General features: G+C 45.4%; 1 protein-coding gene across 9 annotated transcripts in view; it reads left to right on the forward strand.

Annotated features, from left to right (window-relative positions):
- GMEB1 (glucocorticoid modulatory element binding protein 1) overlaps positions 1-18,945 on the forward strand; it is a 254,688-nt gene that overhangs the window by 151,386 nt on the left and 84,357 nt on the right. The gene's annotated exons all lie outside the window — the stretch shown is intronic.

The following is an 18,945-nucleotide window of genomic DNA, read 5'->3' on the forward strand; positions in this document are numbered from 1 at the left end:
AAAATGTCTACATTAGATACAGTTTGATTACTTGTTACTAACAAGTATGTGTAATATTTCAAGGAGTCTTCATGTGGTTCAAGTATTTATTTAACAGCATCCCCAGCTGACTTACACACTCCCCGGCTGCATCTTCTTCAAATTGCCAACCTTCTATTACTAGGTCAACAGTGACCTCATTACATTGCATGTCCTTACACATCTTCCCCCTTATAATATTTGAACAAAACTCAGAAATAACATACCTAACGGAATGAAACATTTTAACAAAACTCTATATTACTTCTGGCGATGTAGATCTACAATTATGTGCATAAGGTGCACTATCTCCATAATTGTAGGTATACAACTAGGTGCACAAGGTGAACTATTCCTGAACTTTACATGTATCACCCATACTCCTTGTAGCACCATTCTTCAGAACCACCACACTGCTTTTGACCTCCTTCACCCAGTATGGAGCAGAATATTTGCTTTCACCCTTGCAAACAAATCCGTTTTTTCTTAACAACCACCCAATCTCCAGGTTTTACACAACACCGCTTCACACCTTTCCTTTCATTGTAATGAAAGGAAAGGTGTGAAGCGGTGTTGTGTATAATACAGCATGTTTTTCCTTTGCTATCTCAGGCCACTCCTATGAATTTCTTCACGACCGACTTCAACTTCCGTTGCAACTCCCTTCAGCCATACAGGACATTCTTTTACCCCTGGTCTCCTTCCTTTTACGGATACAAACTGAGAAACACCGGTCACAGAAAAAGGAGTTGTCCTATGTGCCCAAAACATCCTCCTCAACTCGAGGGACAGTTGAAAATTGTCCATCACCAATTCGTTTATTCTCTCAACCAGCCCGTAGGCTTGAGGTCGGAAAAGAGCTACTGTCTCATGCACAATTCCCATGCCAGAGAGATAATTCGTCATTTCCCTAGACACTAATTGCACACCATTATCTGACACAATTTTCTTCGGTATCCCTTCCTCTACGAAGATTTCCCCCAAAAACCCGATAATATTTAAGGTGTTCACCTCCCCAACATCCTTAATTATAAACCATTTAGTGTGGTAATCCACTAAGAATAAAATTAATTTACTGCTTGGTCCTGACTTGGATACAGGACCTAAAAAATTGAAGGCTAGTTTTTCCCAAGGTCTTTCTGGGAAACTTAGGACATCTAATGGAGGCTTCCTAGTCACTTTCGTTTGATCACTGTTTGCGCACATAGAGCAATTCTTGACCTATTCTTCTACTTCCGATCCATATCAGGCCACCAGTATGACTTCCTAACCTTCCTTTTCATAATTCCCTGTCCCAAGTGTCCCTCCTGAACGATATCGAAAATTCTGGCCCAAATATCCTTGGGAGGAACAAATTGACCTCTTCTCATCACCTTGCCATCAACTATGCTCAGTTCCTCTTTGACCTTAAAATACTCACGTAACTCACCACTCATCCCATCCTCGTCGCCAGTGTAATGATTCAAGGAGTCTTCATGTGGTTCAAGTATTTATTCTTTAGCAGCATCCCCAGCTGAGCTACACGCTCACCGGCTGCACCTTCTTCAAATTGCCAACCTTCTATTACTAGGTCAACAGTGACCTCATTACATTCCATGCCCCAGCATGACATGTGCTTACAGTATGTTTTGTTAGAACTTGTTTTATCTCAATCACTGCATCATTTTGCAGCAGCCTAGCTTAGAGTATGTAAATACCGTTTTAAAATAATGACTTGCATATCCACAGTGCTCTGTGCAACAGTCTAGGACCTCATAGCACTATAAACAGGGCCAATGGAATTATGCGGCAGGAGAAGGCCAAATTATGCAGCATTGTTGACTAAATTCTGCAGCAAGTGAAGGCAAATTATGCTGCATAATGCTGCAGATTTTGTGATGGCCTTACTGCATTAGTTTGCAATTTTTACACTTAACACTGTCCTGGACTTTATTGCCCCTTATAAGTACCCCATTAACACCTACAAATAGCTATCCGCAACAGAAAGGTGACCAGTCAACCTTTCTAAAGAGCCTTCCAATGCAAGGTAACATGTGTTGCTGCATTTTTTGTAACTTTTGAACTGTTTGAGCTAGAAACAAGTTTTTTTTTTAAATCTACAAACTATGCAGCAGATGATGGCTTATGTGGCAAATGCAGGAAATACATAACTATGTGCTATGATTGCAGGGTGAGTGTGAAAGTGAAGGGTGAGAATGAGTGAGTTGTCTGAATGCAGGGTGCATTCCCAGACACTTGAAGTAAATCAGCATAATATTGACGGTGGCGTAGGGTTACAGATAGAAATATGCCCTATTTTCAGCACTTCTCTGTGCATACTTCAAACAGCAAATATAAATAGAAAACACTTTTAATTGTGTTCGTGGGCTGCATGAATGACCCAGGACTGGTAATTAAAGGGATCAAAGACAGAGGAGTCACGTTACAAATGCATACATACTTTTTTTATTACCCTATTTAGTGTCAAGACATGGTCTTTGCAGGCTCTTTAAACATACATGGCTGGCATTTTTTCTATTGGCAACCCTACTTTATATTGCTTTTCATGAAATGCATTTTCACACTACAGCGGTACATGTAAAATACAAATGTAAGGAATAGGCTGAGTGGGGGCCCAGGGGGTACTGGAACCAGAAAAAAAACGAAACCTTGCTTTGAAGACCTGTGAAAAACTAGGGCGTGCCGGAGATAAGACTCCAGACACTCCCCAACCAAGCCCACAGCAGCACACTCACTGACCTCTGGCCCCACGTAAATGAAGACAGCCTGGGAATACAGCAAATAAACATCGACGCACTTCCAGGCCATCTTCATTTACATGTAATTGCAGAGGCATTTGTGCCCCCCCCCCCCCCAGGGAACCCATCCACGTCCGCCCAGGGGGGTGCGCCCCACAGTTTGAAGACCTCTGCTCTACACCATCACCCCCAAGGGCGTATCCAAACCAGCAAAGGGTTGCAGCCCGCCTGCAACTGCTACGTCTTTTTCAACTAAACCGTCCTATTCAAGTGTGCACACAATAATGCGCCTTCTGGGGATTTATGATGATATCTTGCAACGCAATAGTACCATATGCAAGATTGCACGTAAGGTCCTTGTAATAGTGTCTGGCAGTCCAGTGGTCACAAGCTTGGGCTCAGTGGGAAGATAGTGTGTTGCACGGCCTTCAACATGTTGCCAGCCAGGCATTTCTCATACCCAGTCTCACATGTGACCATTACCATGGACGCCTCTCTTGTGGAATGTTGCATTTACTTGTCACCCTGCAATACAAGGGCAGTGCCCCCCTCAATATCAATATCAAGGGCACAACATCAGTTTTCTAGAGCTCTTAGCCGTACAACTCGCTGTCAGTCTTATTCAAAATAATTCAGGGGAAGGTAGTAATAATCATACAGACAACATAACAGCAACGTATCGCATGCAGAAGCAAAGTGGCACACATTCACTGGAGCTCCCACCTAGCACAGAGCATCTCCCATTGAGCAATTCACCACAACTTTCACCTACTGGCAGAACATTTCCTTAGATTACCCAACAACTTTGCAGGCCCTCTCAACTGGACTCATTTAAATCCATGACTGCGATCTCTACTTCTAAGTCCTTCACCCACTCATAGTGGAGTACTCCGCAAGTAGAGCACTTCGCTATGGCCAAAAATACAAAATGACTGAGTATTGCCGTAAGTATTTGCGACCACTGTTAATGGGGAATTCACCATGGAAGAACTAGTTGGGGATATTTGCCTGCTCTTTTGCACCTCTCTCACTGCTTCCTTTTGTGATCCGAAAGCTCATGCAGACGTCTCACCCTCATTCATATTGTACCAACCTGGGCCAGGCAGCCCTGGTTCTCCATCCCACTGGAACTCTCAATCAGACCGCCACGAGAGGCTTCCTTTGAGACCAGACCTGCTCACGCAGAGACAGACAGATCATACTCCTGCACCCAACATGGCTGAATCTTCTGATTTGGCGCCGGAGGTCCTAGAGTTTAGGTACCTTCACATAGCCCACAAATTCATATCCATCCTTAACAACATCAGGGGCCCTACCACTCACACTTGTTATGCAGCAAAGTGGAAAAGATTCATCCATTACTACATCACCAATAAAGCTGACCGTTTAAACCCCACGGTACAAGAAATCGTTGCCACCCATAAGTTTTGGATTAGCCCGCACATCTGTCTGCCTCAATCTAAATGCAGTTGCATCTTAGATATGCAGAACAGACGGCAAAAGTCTTTATTCAAGATACCAGTGGTCAAGGAATTTATGGAGGGGCTTAAAAAAAGTAATACACACATGAGCTCCTCCAGCCCCTGTCTGGAACCTTAACATAGTCCTTACCACACTAGGGAAGCACCATTTGAACTCCTGCCCAGTCCAGGTGCTTCCATGGAAAGTAGCCTTTCTCTGCACCATTACCTACCTTAGGCACATTAGTGAACTACAATCCCTTACCATCCTTTAATATGAGTTCATATGGTTAGGCTAGCGCTCAGGACAAAACCTACTTTCCTTTTTAAGATGGCATCACCTTTCTATCTCGACCAAATCCTTGAACGACCCTGTTGTTACCCCAGCCAGATTCTGTGGCTGAAAGGGCATTACACACTTTAGGTCTTAAAGGATCCATTATGCATTACATAAATAGGACCAAACCATTCCACAAAGCAAGCCAACTATTTGTTGCACTTCCTAAACCTACAAGGAGCTTGCCAGTTCAACACTGGCATAGCCAGATGGATTGCAACACACTTTGAGCTACAGTAGAAGAATTACAGGCCGTGTGGGATATTGTGTTGTGTTTTTACAGCCAAAAGGGTACTTCATGCACCCCCCCCCCCCCCCCCCCCCCACCAAGCAGTCTACTATTGCCTTCTTTGGCACATCCCCCGCTCCCCAATTGACATTTGAAAGGTGGCTATATGGTCTGCTCCGCACACATTTACTAAGCTTTACTGTGTGGCTATATTGGCCCACCAATAAGCCTTAGTAGGTCAAACTGTTCTAAGAACGTTTGTCCCTTCTGCATCATCCACACGGTAGCTACCGCTGCTGGGATGAAACTGCTATTCAGTCCATGCTAATCATGTGTCTATAACCACACATGGTATGAATGCAAAATGCTAGTTATACTGTAAGCATCTGTATGTAGTGTGTAGTCCTGTAGATTGACAAGCACATATCCTCCTCTCCAAGTTCATGTAATGCTGCAGATCTGTTTTACTTATTTGCCTTTATTATACATTGCAATAGTGCATCATATCCTTTCGTTCACACTCCATACAGCCGTACTTCCGCTGTGCTAAAAAAACAATCTAACTTGGAATCGGTGCAATATTCATCAAGAGGAGTTGTCACTCCTCGTGACTCAATATCATTCTTCAAAGAAAAACAACTTGCAAATGTCGTAGCACACCACTAGATGGCAGAAGTATGCTAGGAATGTGAATCTATAGCACTAGATGCTACAAACCGATGCTCACATAAGTAGCATATATATATATATATATATATATATCCACACAAAGTGCTTACTTGCTTGATACGAAGTAGGCAGGACACAGCTCCGGGGTTTAAAAGATTTTAATACAGCAAATGAAGCGTGCAAAGAAATCCGTGAAACGCTGGGGCAGACGCGTTTCTAGCCGGGATACGGCTTTCATCAGTGCCGGAATCACAGGTATGATTGATTCACCTGGAGTTTATTAAGACATTGAGTTCTTAACTCCTCCTCCTTTTACCAGGTTAGTACCTCCTCTCACAGCGTTTGAAGGCAGGCTGCATGGTGGTTCATGTAGTTACTCGTGGAGACTTAATCAAGTGATCAAGAAAGTCCAAAACACACAGTGGTGTCCCCAACCTTGGCGATATTCCACATGTTTCGCCGCAGCTTGCCACAACAGAAATTTGTTCGATATATATGTGTGTATGTGTGTGTATATATATATATATATATATATATATTCACTGAAAAACCATAGGTTTCAGGCCTGATATAGTTAGGAATTAGCATTTAAAAAACCTTAGAAATTCACTGAAAAAACAATAGGTTTTAGGGGTGTTATAGTTAGCTGGACGTTTCACTCGAACAAAACCATTGAAATTCCTCCGATGTAGTTAGTTCCTCCGATATATCTATTTTTTTAACTCTAATTTTCTCAGGAACTACTGAACGGATTTACACCATTTTAAGCAAAAGGCCCGAGTCTGAACTGAGGACTACCTCTTTGCCAAATTGGTGTAATTCCGTTCAGCAGTTCGGGCTGTAGCTGCGTCAACAGGTCCTATGAGAAAATGCATGGGGAAAACGTGTTTTGAGACCCCCCTTTTTTCTCGGCCCCCGCTTGACGAATCACCGTGAAATTTTCAGGGTAGGAGCGGACCAGAGCTGGTCAAAAGTTTGGAAAATGTCGCGAAGATTCGTCAATCGGCGCCAATGTTATTCCAAATAGAATGTTGCGTATTGCCTATGGAAAATAGGTCCTAACTATATCTACCTACTGGCGACCGCCAGTAGGTTAGATAGATAGATAGATAGATAGATAGATAGATAGATAGATAGATAGATAGATAGATAGATTTATTCATTCAGGACGGCAGTGGGGAATTGATGCAACACTTGGCAATAACTAAATTATCCTTCAGAGTACTCTTTGTTTATAGTAATGCTTACTGCATCTTTTTAGGTCTCAGCTAGCGTTGCTGCGCACATGCACAGCTCGCTCGGTGAGATTTAATCATTTACAGTAGTTTTAGTAAAGGGATTTAAGCCCCGCCCCTCTTTTCCATTGGCTGGCGTCACCGTTTATGCTAAACCGTGGCCAGCCATTGGAAAAGAGCTTTTTATGATGTACACGTTTTGGCTTTTTCAGACGGCCCACTTGAACAGGCTTGCCTGCTTTCTTTCTGCCGTGAAAGGTTTCTTATCATCTTTATGGGGCCATGTGTTTAAACACATGGCCCCATAAAGACAAGCTCCGGCGCGATCCTCTTTCTTTTTTTTCGTTTTCGGGACGCGCTCGTTTTTTGTTGACTTAATTTAGTTTGAGTTTGGTTGCCTTTTCTTAACTTACAAACAACTGCTTAAAACTAGGCAGTAAACATTTAACAGAAAAAAATTAATTTGCCGTTACTTGGAACAAATAAAGTGGAACTGCTTCAAATTACGTGTGAATATCTTTCATTTATTCAATATGTATTCCATGTAGCGCCTACTATTGTTCCTTTCTCCCACTTCAGCGCCCGCGACGCAACAAAATTGCGGGCATATTTAACAAAGTAACTATAGCCTCAATAAGAAATCTCCCAAAACAACCTATCAATGTCTAGATATGTCATAATATTGCAGATGCTGTACCACCAATTTGGCCTGGCAACGATGTCTTTTCGCGTATCTCTAAAAACAAAAAGTGCCACTTGAAACTTTTTGCGGAGAAAGTTTTTGTGGTTTGTGTTAGCTCTTACCACATAATATTTAATGCCACATTTTAATCACACAGCTGCAGTTTTGGTCAACCGTAAACACTGGTGGTTGCTTTGCTGGGACTCGCGGAAGCGGTTTATTGTGGCTCCCGTGCAGACGTGCCACTGTTGTGGTGTTAATCACCGCCACTATAAACACGCCGCCGGGGATTATTGAGCGTTAAAACCCCCGGGGCTCCAGTGTCACGGTGTTTGGACAGCGCGCGAGAGGAGCTCTGTAATCTGCGGCTCTGTAATCTGCGGCTCTGTGTGCTCAGAGTCTGCATCAAGGGCCCTCAGGGGGCTGATCGGAGATGAGGGCAGAGCTCCACTTCAGCACATGCTGGTGCCATTAAAAGCCCATTTGCTGTCCCCGAGGATGAAAGTGACCCCGCTGGTGCCATTACAAGCCCATTTGCTGTCCCCGAGGATGAAAGTGACCCCGAGTGAGCCGCGGGCTCCGGTGAAAGGAAATGTGACATTTTCAACACCTCACGTCACACCTCCCAGATAACATCCTCTGCTGGGTGTTTTACCCTGTTTTCCCACTACAGTTGGGAGCCCCTCTTACTAGAGTGTGTCGAGGGAAAGGGGGGTGCTCAGGGTGAAAGGCTGGTTCTTTACATTCCCGTAAGCTGATCAGCCAGACCCCCACCTCTTCCTCACCCACGCTCATTTTGTATTGGATATTTTAAATGGCTCGCCGTCCGCCTGGATAAAATGCAGAGCAGCGAGTAATACCCGCAGCAGCACAAAAGAGGTACGCCAAATTGGCAGCGTATTCTTTAAAGCTGGCCTGTTTCTTCGAGCCTCCTGGCGGTGTTTATTGTTTTAACACTGGACTTCCGTGGTAAGTGTGTGTTGTATGAGGCGAGAGGGGCAGAGAACCGGCGGCCAGGTGAATGGAAGGGGGCGGAGGAGGCGGAATGGCTATAGGACAGACTAGCTCTTCAACAGGCTACATTCGCTGCACATTCCAAGTGCACAAATACACACCTGTCGTCCCAGTATCACTGGCTGGCAGAGGTTTGTCGAACCTAGGCCCAGATCCTGGAATTTGTAGGGCACACCCACTAGTATCCTTAGCCAGGGCCTCTGGCATTATGTGACAGAGGAGCATTACATTTTGTGGCACGGTTGACTAAATTATGTGCCAAAAAAGACAAATTATCCTGCATAATGCAGCAAAAAGGTTTACTTCATTAGTTTTATTGTTTTTTTTACCTATGGTAATACTGTCTGGGCAAAGATTGCAGATGATGGGGCAAATGCGACAAATCCATAATTATGTGAAAAACGCAGAAGCCACAGTATCACATTATTCCAGTGGCCTTGGTCATAGCTGAGACTGCATGTGCTTCCTATCGACCAGGATGATGGTTACTAGGTATGAGATGGAACGTTGGGCATCCTTGACCCCTCTCACTCCATGTGACATGGTGGAGTGGAGTGGAGTGGAGTGGAGTGGAGTGGAGTGGAGTGGAGTGGAGTGGAGTGGAGTGGAGTGGATTGTGTGACATGGCTGAGCAGTCATGGTCTACCTCATGCACAGTGCCCCAGGAAATAATCCCTGGCAAAGCCAATAAGTCTTGTTTGTAAGAGGTATTGGCTCTGTCAGTGCTTTATTAGCCATGATGTATAGCAGCATGGCAAAATCAATAAATAAATAATACGCCAGGATGTAGCTGCCACATCATTCTGTAGGCACATGCATGTGTTCAACAAGCATACAGCACCTTCAAAAGACCACTTTTTTTACTTACTGATCCGAGATTGATTAGTAAATAAAAAAAGTAGCACAAAAGCGATCTTATAAAATCTATTGTGAAAGTGCTTAAAAAAAAAAATTACAAATTAAATGGTGGATTTCTGGAAGCAGGAGCGGGTTGGAAGTAGATTGGGGTGAAGCAACAGAGTGGGTGTGGGAGAAAACCACACAGGAAAGAATACATGGGTGAAAGCGAGCAACGACGAGCATGGGGTGAGAAGTGCCCAACAGTGAGAACAACACAAATGCAAGAGGGGAGAGAAGCCCTTGTTTAATAGGCTAGGAATCCTGCTAATTAGTATTTAATCACTGTTTCGCCTGATACAATCGATCTTACATCCTCCACGGGGTCGTCGTGGATGTAAGTTTCTCGAACTCTAGTGTTACTAGGAGGCAACAATGGCCTCTCGATAAGTGGCAGCTAATTAGGCCTGAGTGGGCCGAATATGGCGGATCCTTGTTACCTGGATTGCTGCGGACCATCACCTGAGGCAATCTCTTCCTGTCACATACAAAATGGGGAGCACTTGTTCGACTGCTTGCAAACTCACAGAGGCGTATCGTATGCTCCGGGCTGGCAAAGGGGCCTGTCACTCAAAGCGCGGCCGGGAGCAGCTGCAACATTCAGCCGGCCCCACCAGGAGAGCCGCTATTCCCCAATAGACGCTTGTGAGGAGAAAAAGATACAATCGCGGAAATCCAATGCAACGGGGGGACCCTCCCGAAGATAAACAAATGTGATTTTGAACGAAGAGCGAGGACCTACGCGCCCCTGCACCTGCTTGGGGCAGCGGCATCGGACTCTGTCATATTTTAAGGCGCCTCATACCTTTTAAGCCTCGTGAAGTAAGATGGCTGCTGATAATCAACTGCCCCTGTCGCAGAAATGAAAGAGCATTCTGATTGCATGTTTGTTTCGGGGGTCCAGCCCCCCGGGAGCACATAACAGCAGACTGGGAACGATCACACAGACTCACAGATGCCTTCGTCTTTGGGGAAGAAATCCCTGGCTGTGTGCGTTTTAAATGACTAATACATTCAAGGCCATACCTATAGATTTTGTTTATTTTATGAGCATGTGTAACCCGTAGGGCAAGTTAGCTTATCAAATAGAGCGGTTATTTAAAAAGCCCTGCAAAGTTCTCTGTACTTCCATGCAGGCTTTGATACTCCTTTAAATCGGACTTGCTTAGATTTTTCGTGGTTTTGTTAATCCCATTAACTATCAAATATTTCCTCATGCACTGATGAAAGCATCAGGACTTGATATACTCTCACATATATTACCGTTTTAACCCCTTCGCTGCCAGGCCTTTTCCCCTCCTGTGCCACGCCCTTTTTTTTGGCTATTTGGGATAGTGCGCGCTGAGGCCCCTGTAACTTTTTGACCACATAAGGTATCCACGCCAAATTTGTGTCCTTTTCATCCAACATCCTGGGGATTCTGAAGGTACTCAGGGTTTGTGGATTCCCCTGGAGGGGTCACAGAAATGAGCCAAAATACAGCAAAATGTAGTTTTTTGGGGGGAAAATGGGAAAAACGGGCTGCAAATGAAAGCTTCTGGGTTTTTCCCTGCAAGTGTTATCAAAAAAGGGTTTGTGGGGCTGAAATCACCATTTTCCCAGCTTTTAGGGAATACCAGACTTTTGTCAGAAACCTAAATATTTTTACACAATTTTGGCATTTTTCTGGGACATAGCCTATTTTTGCTATTTTTTGTGCTTTGACCTCCTTCCAGTTAATGGTAGAAATGGGTACAAAAGCAATAATGGATCCTGGAAAGCTATACATTTTAGAGAAGTAGACAAAATTCTGAATTCAGCAAGGGGTCATTTGTGTAGATCCATCAAGGTTTTTTTATAGAAACTAACCGTTAAATATAGGATAAATGGAAAATTTGTTGAATAAAAAAGACTTTTGTGTCAACGTTTTCACCTGTAACTTCTTCTAATTATGACAGCTTCTTGAAAGCAATATACCGTTACATCCGCTGGACATTTCTGGTTGTGGGGATATATAGGACTTGTAGGTTCACCAAGAACCCGACGATCCCAGAGCCAAAAACTGAGCAGCAACTTGCAATGGTTTTTTATTATGTACCGGGTATATAGTAATTATTCTGTTAAAATGTGTACATGGAAAAATCGGTATGAAAGACACCTATGTATTTCTAAAATGGGAACAAAATATGGAGTTTAGAAACAGTAGATATTTGCACATTTCCGAAATTGGGAATACTCATACTAGCATGAGAATTATCAGTCATTTTTTAGAATGACTTCTTTTTTACACAATGTCTTTCATTTGGAAGGCAGAAATGCCTCGAAAGTCAATAGGTAATAACAGTTCCTTTACACATCTGAATTACCCTAAGTCTCCCGATAAAAATGGTACCTCACTTGTAGGGGTAGGCATAGTGCCCACGACAGGAAATGGCTCCAAACCCAACGTGAACACACCACATTTTCACAATGCAAAATTACCCTTTTTTAGCAAAGTGCCTAGCTGTAGTTTTTTAACCCTAGCTCTGCCGGCACCTAGGGAAACCTAACAAACCTATACATTTTTGAAAACTAGATACCCAGGGGAATCCAGGATGGGGTGACTTGACTGCCTCCCACCAGGTTCTGTTACCCAGAATCCCTTGCAAACCTAAAAAATTGCCAAAAAAACACTTTTCCCCCACATTTATCTGGTGGAAAGTTCTGGAATCGGCGTGGGTCCACAAAATTCCACCCACCCCGCGTTCCCCAAAGATAAAAATTCATGGTTTCTAGTGGGCTTTCTGCGCCCCCCAGTGGGGGCCAGATTGGGGGCTACAGCTCCCATCTGCCTCCTGGGGGGCAGAAAGACTGTCATTTTTGTGGGGAGGGAGGGTGGGGGCATTGGCGGGCCCGTTTCGGGCAGCCCCCACCCTAAAAAAAAAACTAAAAACGAATCCCTGGTATTTAGTGGGCTTTCTGCCCCCCCCGAAGGGGCAGATTAGGGGCCACTGCCCCATCTGCCCCCGAAAGACTGTAGTAATTGTGTCTAGTGGGCTTTCTGCCCCCCCGGGGTGGCAGATTGGGGGCCGATGCCCCATCTGCCCCCCGGGGGGGGGCAGAAAGGCTGTAATGGTGGCAGGTGGGTGGGGGCCACCCTAAAAAAAAAAAAGTAAGAACGAATCCCTGGTAGTTAGTGGGCTTTCTGCCCCACAGGGGGACAGAAAGACTGTAGTAATTGGGGGGTGGGGTGGGGGCATGGGCCTGCCCCCACCCCTATTTTTGTTGATAAAAACAATTCCCTGGGGTCTAGTGGGCTTTTTGCCCCCCCGGGGGGGGGCAGATTGGGGGCTAATGCCCCCATCTGCCCCCCAGGGGGGGCGAAAAGACTAAATTGCGCCAAAGTTACATGGGGGAGCAAAGGCCCTTGCCCAAGGGGCTGCTCCCCCCTCCCTGGTGTCTAGTGGGTGGATCCCTGCTTGGGGATCTCCCTCCTGTGGCGATCTCCAAGCAGGGATCCACTGGGGAAAGGGGAGATTCTCCCCTTTCCAACGATACCTCTCCCGTCTTTCTACGTGCTCAGGGGGCTGAGATAGCCCCCTGAGCACGTAGAAAGTGAAACTGAAATGAGCCGCTTGGCTCATTTCAGTTTCACTTTCACTGTAATGACGTTGGCGCGACGTGCGCGCCGATCGTCATTACAGTGAAAGGGGGGGGGGGGGTGGGCTCGGGAGCTGGGGAAGCTCTTCCCCAGCCCCCGAGCTCCCCAGCTCCCGAGGCGTGACTGTGCTCCATGACGAGTCCAGCTCGTCATGGGCACAGAAGGGGTTAACATACATCTTGTCCTATGTCTAACAGTGGCTTCCTTTTAAATTGACTAGACTGCTAATTAAGTAGCATGAATGTGTGCAACTGCAGCAGGGCATCTGGATGAAGAAACAACCATTTCATTGGAGGAAATTAATTTATTTACACAAATGGACATGCAGGGTAGCAGTTTGCAACCACAAAATAAAACCAGCATTGAAAATGCAATTGGTCTCGCCTTTGATTAAGTGAAAGCCTTTTGCTCTGCTAATGGTATTGTATAGCAAAGCAAATGGCTTTAACTTAATAAAAGGCGAGACCTATTGCATTTTTAATGCTTATTTTATATTGTACTCTGGCAGTGAAGGAACCAGAGTAGTTATAGTTAGGTCACACTTTCGATATGATCAACTTTTGTTGCTTTCTTAACAACATTGGTGCTGTTAAACAAAGCTGCATTAACCCTTCTGGAAAAATAAATGTTCTTCCACTTTGGCTCTTACATGGAAAGTTTCAAGTAGGTAACTGACTCTTTTTATATAGTGGACCAAAACAAGGTACACTCTGTAGAGATTCCAGGCAACCCTTATTGGTTTACAGAGGCAAAAATGATAACACTAAATGCTTTCTTTTATGGTAGTGTGGGCAAGCAGTTGAGGCTTATTAGAGGGTAGTGCTAAGAATTTGTTGTACTCAGAGACAAGAACTTTATCAGGTAAGTACTTTTTTAAATATTAAATTTCACAGGTAAGTAAAATGTTCACTTAAATGAGTCTTTATGTGCAATGCTTTCCAATGGGAGGCAAAGGCATATACTTTATACAGGTACTTGCAATAGATTTCTGGGAATCCCCTTCAGGACATGAGAGGTTGGGGAAAAGTGTTGGTCGGTATGGTAGTCTTATACGCTACATCAAGTAGGAAACCTAAAAACAGGCTGAACAGGGTGACATGGGGACAAGAACGGGAGGGCCCAACGAGGGGTTTGCTTCACAAGGGTCCTGGGAGCAAGGTTCTCGGCCTGGGGTGCTCGGTTGCAGAGGGGTTTGGTTTGGCTGGGCTGGTGCGTCACAAGGCCTTGCGGTTGTCAGCCTCACTGGTTGAGGGTGCAAAAATCAGGATAGCTGGGCCACTCTGGACGTGGGTCTCTACGGTGCTGATATCCCTTGATGGCTTCTCAGTGCTGTTGAGTCCAAACTGGACTTAAACAGGTCTTGGTTGCTGCAAGGAGTCCAGTACCCTGTGAAGTGGTGCTGTGTGGCTCCGGTTGATCCTGGCATTTTCTCACTTGGTGTTGAGTCGGATCTGACCTTCCAGAGCGCGATGACCTGTTTCTGGGTGGCTGCTGCGTCAGTACGACCAGGGAGCAGCAGTACGGTAAACCAGACTCTGCTGTTTTGGTGTCTCTGGACATCAGGCTAGTAGCTCCTCTACTCCAAGAGAGCTTGCTGGCAATTTGCGAAGGGCTGGCCATCTACCGGGGTTCTTGGTAGAGTTTCAACTGCTGGACGAGCCGGTTTCTTCACGATTGTCGAAACTGGTGCAGACAGGCAGGTTTTGCAGACAAAAGTCCACAGCAAGGCTTCAGTTCTTGTTTTAGCGGCTCTCCTTTGTCCTCTTCTTCTGGGTCCGTCAAATCTGTGTTCCTTGCATCAGGGGTGCCACCTAAATACTCAAATTAGGGGCATTAAGCAGAGTGACCAGTAGTAGCCAGTGGGCTACTTACCTTTAGAATGAACACCCCCCCCCCCCCTCTATGACCACTTCCTGTGGGAAGTGAGCTTAACTGTAGGAAGCTGCATCTTTATCTGATGTATCAAAAATCTGATATACTATGTAAATAGTCCGGGAGTTCTCTTACTAGTGGACAGGGGCTTGCTATGCAATCCCAAAGTTCTCAGACACAGAAGAGTGCAAAACATTAGCAAATGCACACAATGATTAATTAATGACGTACACAACTCAAGAAGGACATCTAGACCAATTTATAAAAATAGCAAGTATCGTTCTATATGCTTAGGCATCAGAGAAACTGTTCAGGTAAGTACGTTTTTAAATATAAATTCTTTTCACTTTAAAAAGTAGACACTTTGTGCAATTTCTGAGTTGTGCAATGTTATCCCATGGAAGGAAGAACAAGTTCTGCGAACAGGTATAATACACAGCGACTTACAAGATCGATCTCCAGGAGTTAAGGTGAGTGGTGGGCAAGGTTCAAGGCAGCACCAGCAGTACATCATCAGCGGCATGGGGACAGCTGGGTGCAAGGTGCAAAACCGCGTCGGGAGCCCAATGTATTTCAATGGAGGTCGGTCACTCAGAACGAGGCTGCGGGCTCTGGCCAAGAGACCAGTCTGCTGAACTAGCGAGTGCGCTCAAGCCTTGCGATGCTCGGGGACAGGGGTACATCTTTGGTCCTCTTGTTCAGGGGCGACGAGTGCAGGGGTGTCCTTAGACATCGGGTTTTTTTCTTTCCAGAGCAGTCGAGGTTGATGGGGGCCTGTGTGCAGAAGCTGCAGGTGACGTTGGGAAGTCCAGAAGGGGTGAAACCATAATGGACTGGATCTGTGGAGGGCTGGGGGACCTTTTATGACACCGGGGGCCCACTACAACTCTGGCCGGAGGCGACTGGTGCAGTGGTGCCTTCGGGTGTCAGGTTATGGCCTTTCCGGAGGTCTCAGTCTTCTCTTTTGTAGTTTCTTCAGAACAGGTCTGCTGTTTACGGGGAGGTCTTGAGGCTTTTTCGAAGGCAGGCAGTCTTCCCAGGTTTCTGGAGGGTACTAGGGGTATTGCAAAAAATCCCAGTTTCCTCCACAAGCACCCCTCCCTCCCCTCCCCTTCCTCTCCCAGCCCACAGGCAAGGAGACTAAGCCAAAACTGGGAGACTCTTCCTAGTCTGTCAGGTGATGAAGAGTAAGGAAGCAGGCTTGATTGTTGCAGGGCCTACTCTACCTTACTTCCTCCTGTCTGTCATTCTCTCTAGGGAGCTGACCTTCCTCAACAGTGTTAGGACCCAATTTGAAAAGCCCTTTGTCTACTTCTTTATTATCGTCACCCATTCTCTTGGTTTTGGGATCAGAAGTGTCTACCTCTGCCTACCCTCTTAGCCAGGGCAGCCCCAGCTTACCCAGAGAGGTTACCCACAAGTTGAGTTACCCCATCATGACTAATAGAGTCCGGGGGACTAGCTTGCTATGTGACATGGGGTCAGACAACCATGCCAAGAACAGTGCAGGCATAAAGGCTAACACCCAGCAGAGGCCACTGACAGCTGTCAGTGCCCAGAACCATACCTTTAGCTCTTCACTGACAGGTAAAGGTACAAACTCACTGGCTTCTTTGGGTTCAGGTTGCCAGTCTGCTGCTTTAGAATTGGGGGGTTTACTTCATCGTGTAGCAAACACCCTCCTTCCACTCTCTCTTCTGTTAGCTGAGGAACCACCATCTCAGGCTTAACAGTTGCCTCATTAGTCAGGTCTTTTTGTGGGTCAGGTGGGGCTGCACCAGTGCCAACTTTGGAGTTCTCCTCTACTGGGTAGAATCTCCTTGGCTTACTGGAACGTTGGCTAGAAGTTGCCCACCCATCCTACAATTTCTATTGCCTCTTCTTTTGGGGCTTACTTGCACTAGCTGCAGGTTCAGCCCCCAGAATCCTTGGTTGGGTGAGGACTGGCACTAGACCAGTTCTTCTTTTTGGCTCAGACCTACCTCTGGTTGCTAGTTTCCAATGAGTCAGTCAAGGGGAGGTCTGTACCGACTACCACCCTTCTCCAACTAAGGGGCCCAGCTATTTCTAAGGATACTAAAGCCTCAAGCCTAACAGTAACATCCCCTTGGGTAGCCATTACTCTTTTAGTCTCATCTGGGGTATACTGGTTTGAGAGTACCAACCTGTCATGCACAACAGTGTGACTGGCACAGGAATTTCTCAGGGCAGCTGCTGGGATTCCATTCACCTGTAGGTGGGGGAAGTGCCTACTCCCCTCTAGAATCTCCAACTCGCCTTTTGGGCCTACTTTCAAGTTAAAGGCTAGGAGGACCTCCTCTTCTGAGGAATCCTCCTCGAAAGCTACACTAGCAACCCCTGGAGTTACACTTGTGTTTTTATTTTTTCTGAACCGGAAGGGTCCTTGGCTAGGTGTCCTGTCTGCTTACAGTTAAGGCACCAAGCCTTGTTGGGGGTCTCAGTTCTTACCCTGGTACCCACTTTTGTTTTGTGAGATGTCTCGAGGCGCTGCCTCCTGGACAGGTTTTTGGAGGTCTACAGTGGACTCCCTACTTTTATCTTTGCTTCAGATTGGTCCACCTTCTTCTCAGAGGGAGGGTGGCTTTTGAGCCTCTGTTTTGGTCACCCCTACCATGCCTAGTTTTGGACACTCTTGTTTTGACTCAATGATCAGCCTTCCTCCCCATCTCTTGGGGAGAGAGTGGCCCCAGTTCCACCAGATATTGATAGAACTTCTCATGAGCACAATTACTTAACAGATGTTCTTTCATAATTAAATTGTAAAGCCCATCATAATCATGCACATTGCTACCTTGTAACCAACCACCTAGTATTTTCACTGAAAAGTCTCCCAAATCAACCCAGGACTGTCGGGGATACCAAATCTCTCTATTTTCAGTGAAGCCATCATGTAGCTGGGGAACTCGTTTTCACCAGTGTCCAGAACATGTTTTAAAATGGCTTCCCTGGTCACTTGTACTGGCAGTAATAGGACTGACCATGAAAGGGGCATATCTGTTCATGCAGGTATGGCCTCCCATTTAATATTCTGCACACTGCCGTAGGGCTGTAAGGCCGGCTGTAGGGGGTGGATTACAAATATTACATGCAGTGTTAGGGTACATGGCATGTAGGGAGGTGTGTGACATGTTGTGTTTTCACTTTTATCTGCCCCAAGACACGCAGCCTGCGATAGCAGCCCTTCATGTGTGAGGGATCGCTTGGGGTAGCACAATTCATGCTGCTGCTCTTAGGGACCCTCTTTTGTACCTCATGCCCTAGGTACCAGGGGTACCATTTACTAGGGACTTACAAAGGGAGCTAAAGGTTTTGCCAGTTGGGGTAAACAATTGTACATTTTTTTTTTTTTAGGAAAAGAACATTGGTCCTGGGGACCTAGTTAGCAGTAACGCGGTATACGTCAATGCCAGGCAATAGGTGAGGGGTACTGCAACAAAAACCGAGTTTCCTACAATAACACTAACCCAGTGAACCTCATTTCACAAATCAAACAAGATGGTTGTGTTGGGTTTCTGAAATGGAAAAGGATACAGAGTTAAAAAAAAAAAAAGTGAAAAGGTACATTATTCATGGATGGCCAGATCAGAGGAGGGTGTCGGGAGATATGAGTTTTTCTAAAATTCAAGATGAGTTGGCTATTGAGAATAGTCTTATTATGAGAAGCGACAAAGTTATACCCCCTTTTGCTTTAAGGAGCAAGATTCTAGGGATTGCTCATGAAGGGCATTTAGGTACAACTTTTACTAGGAGACGTATCAGATTTTTTTGGTGGCCAGGCATTGTTTTATCTGTTGAACATTTTGTACTCTCTTGTGGCAAGTGTGCAAAGAGTGACAAATCAGCAGTTGTATTGCGAGCTGAACCTCATCCTGTTGATCTTCGATCTGGCCCATGGGTGAAATTGGGGTTAGACATTATTGGCCCTTTTCATGTTCTACCTAAGCAGGAGAGATTTGGTAATGTTTTAATAGACTTTTACTCGAAATGGCCTGAGGTTAAAATGGTCAATGAAATAACCTCATGTAGCATCATAGAGTTTCTTCATGAGGTTTTTTGCAAAGAGAGCATTCCCCAAGAAATTGTTACAGGCAATGGAACACAATTTGTGAGTAAAGCAATCTATTTGTTTTTTGAGAAGTGTGGCATTGTCCATA

Source organism: Triturus cristatus, chromosome 3_2, assembly GCF_964204655.1.
Source record: "Triturus cristatus chromosome 3_2, aTriCri1.1, whole genome shotgun sequence".
Lineage (NCBI taxonomy): Eukaryota > Metazoa > Chordata > Amphibia > Caudata > Salamandridae > Triturus > Triturus cristatus.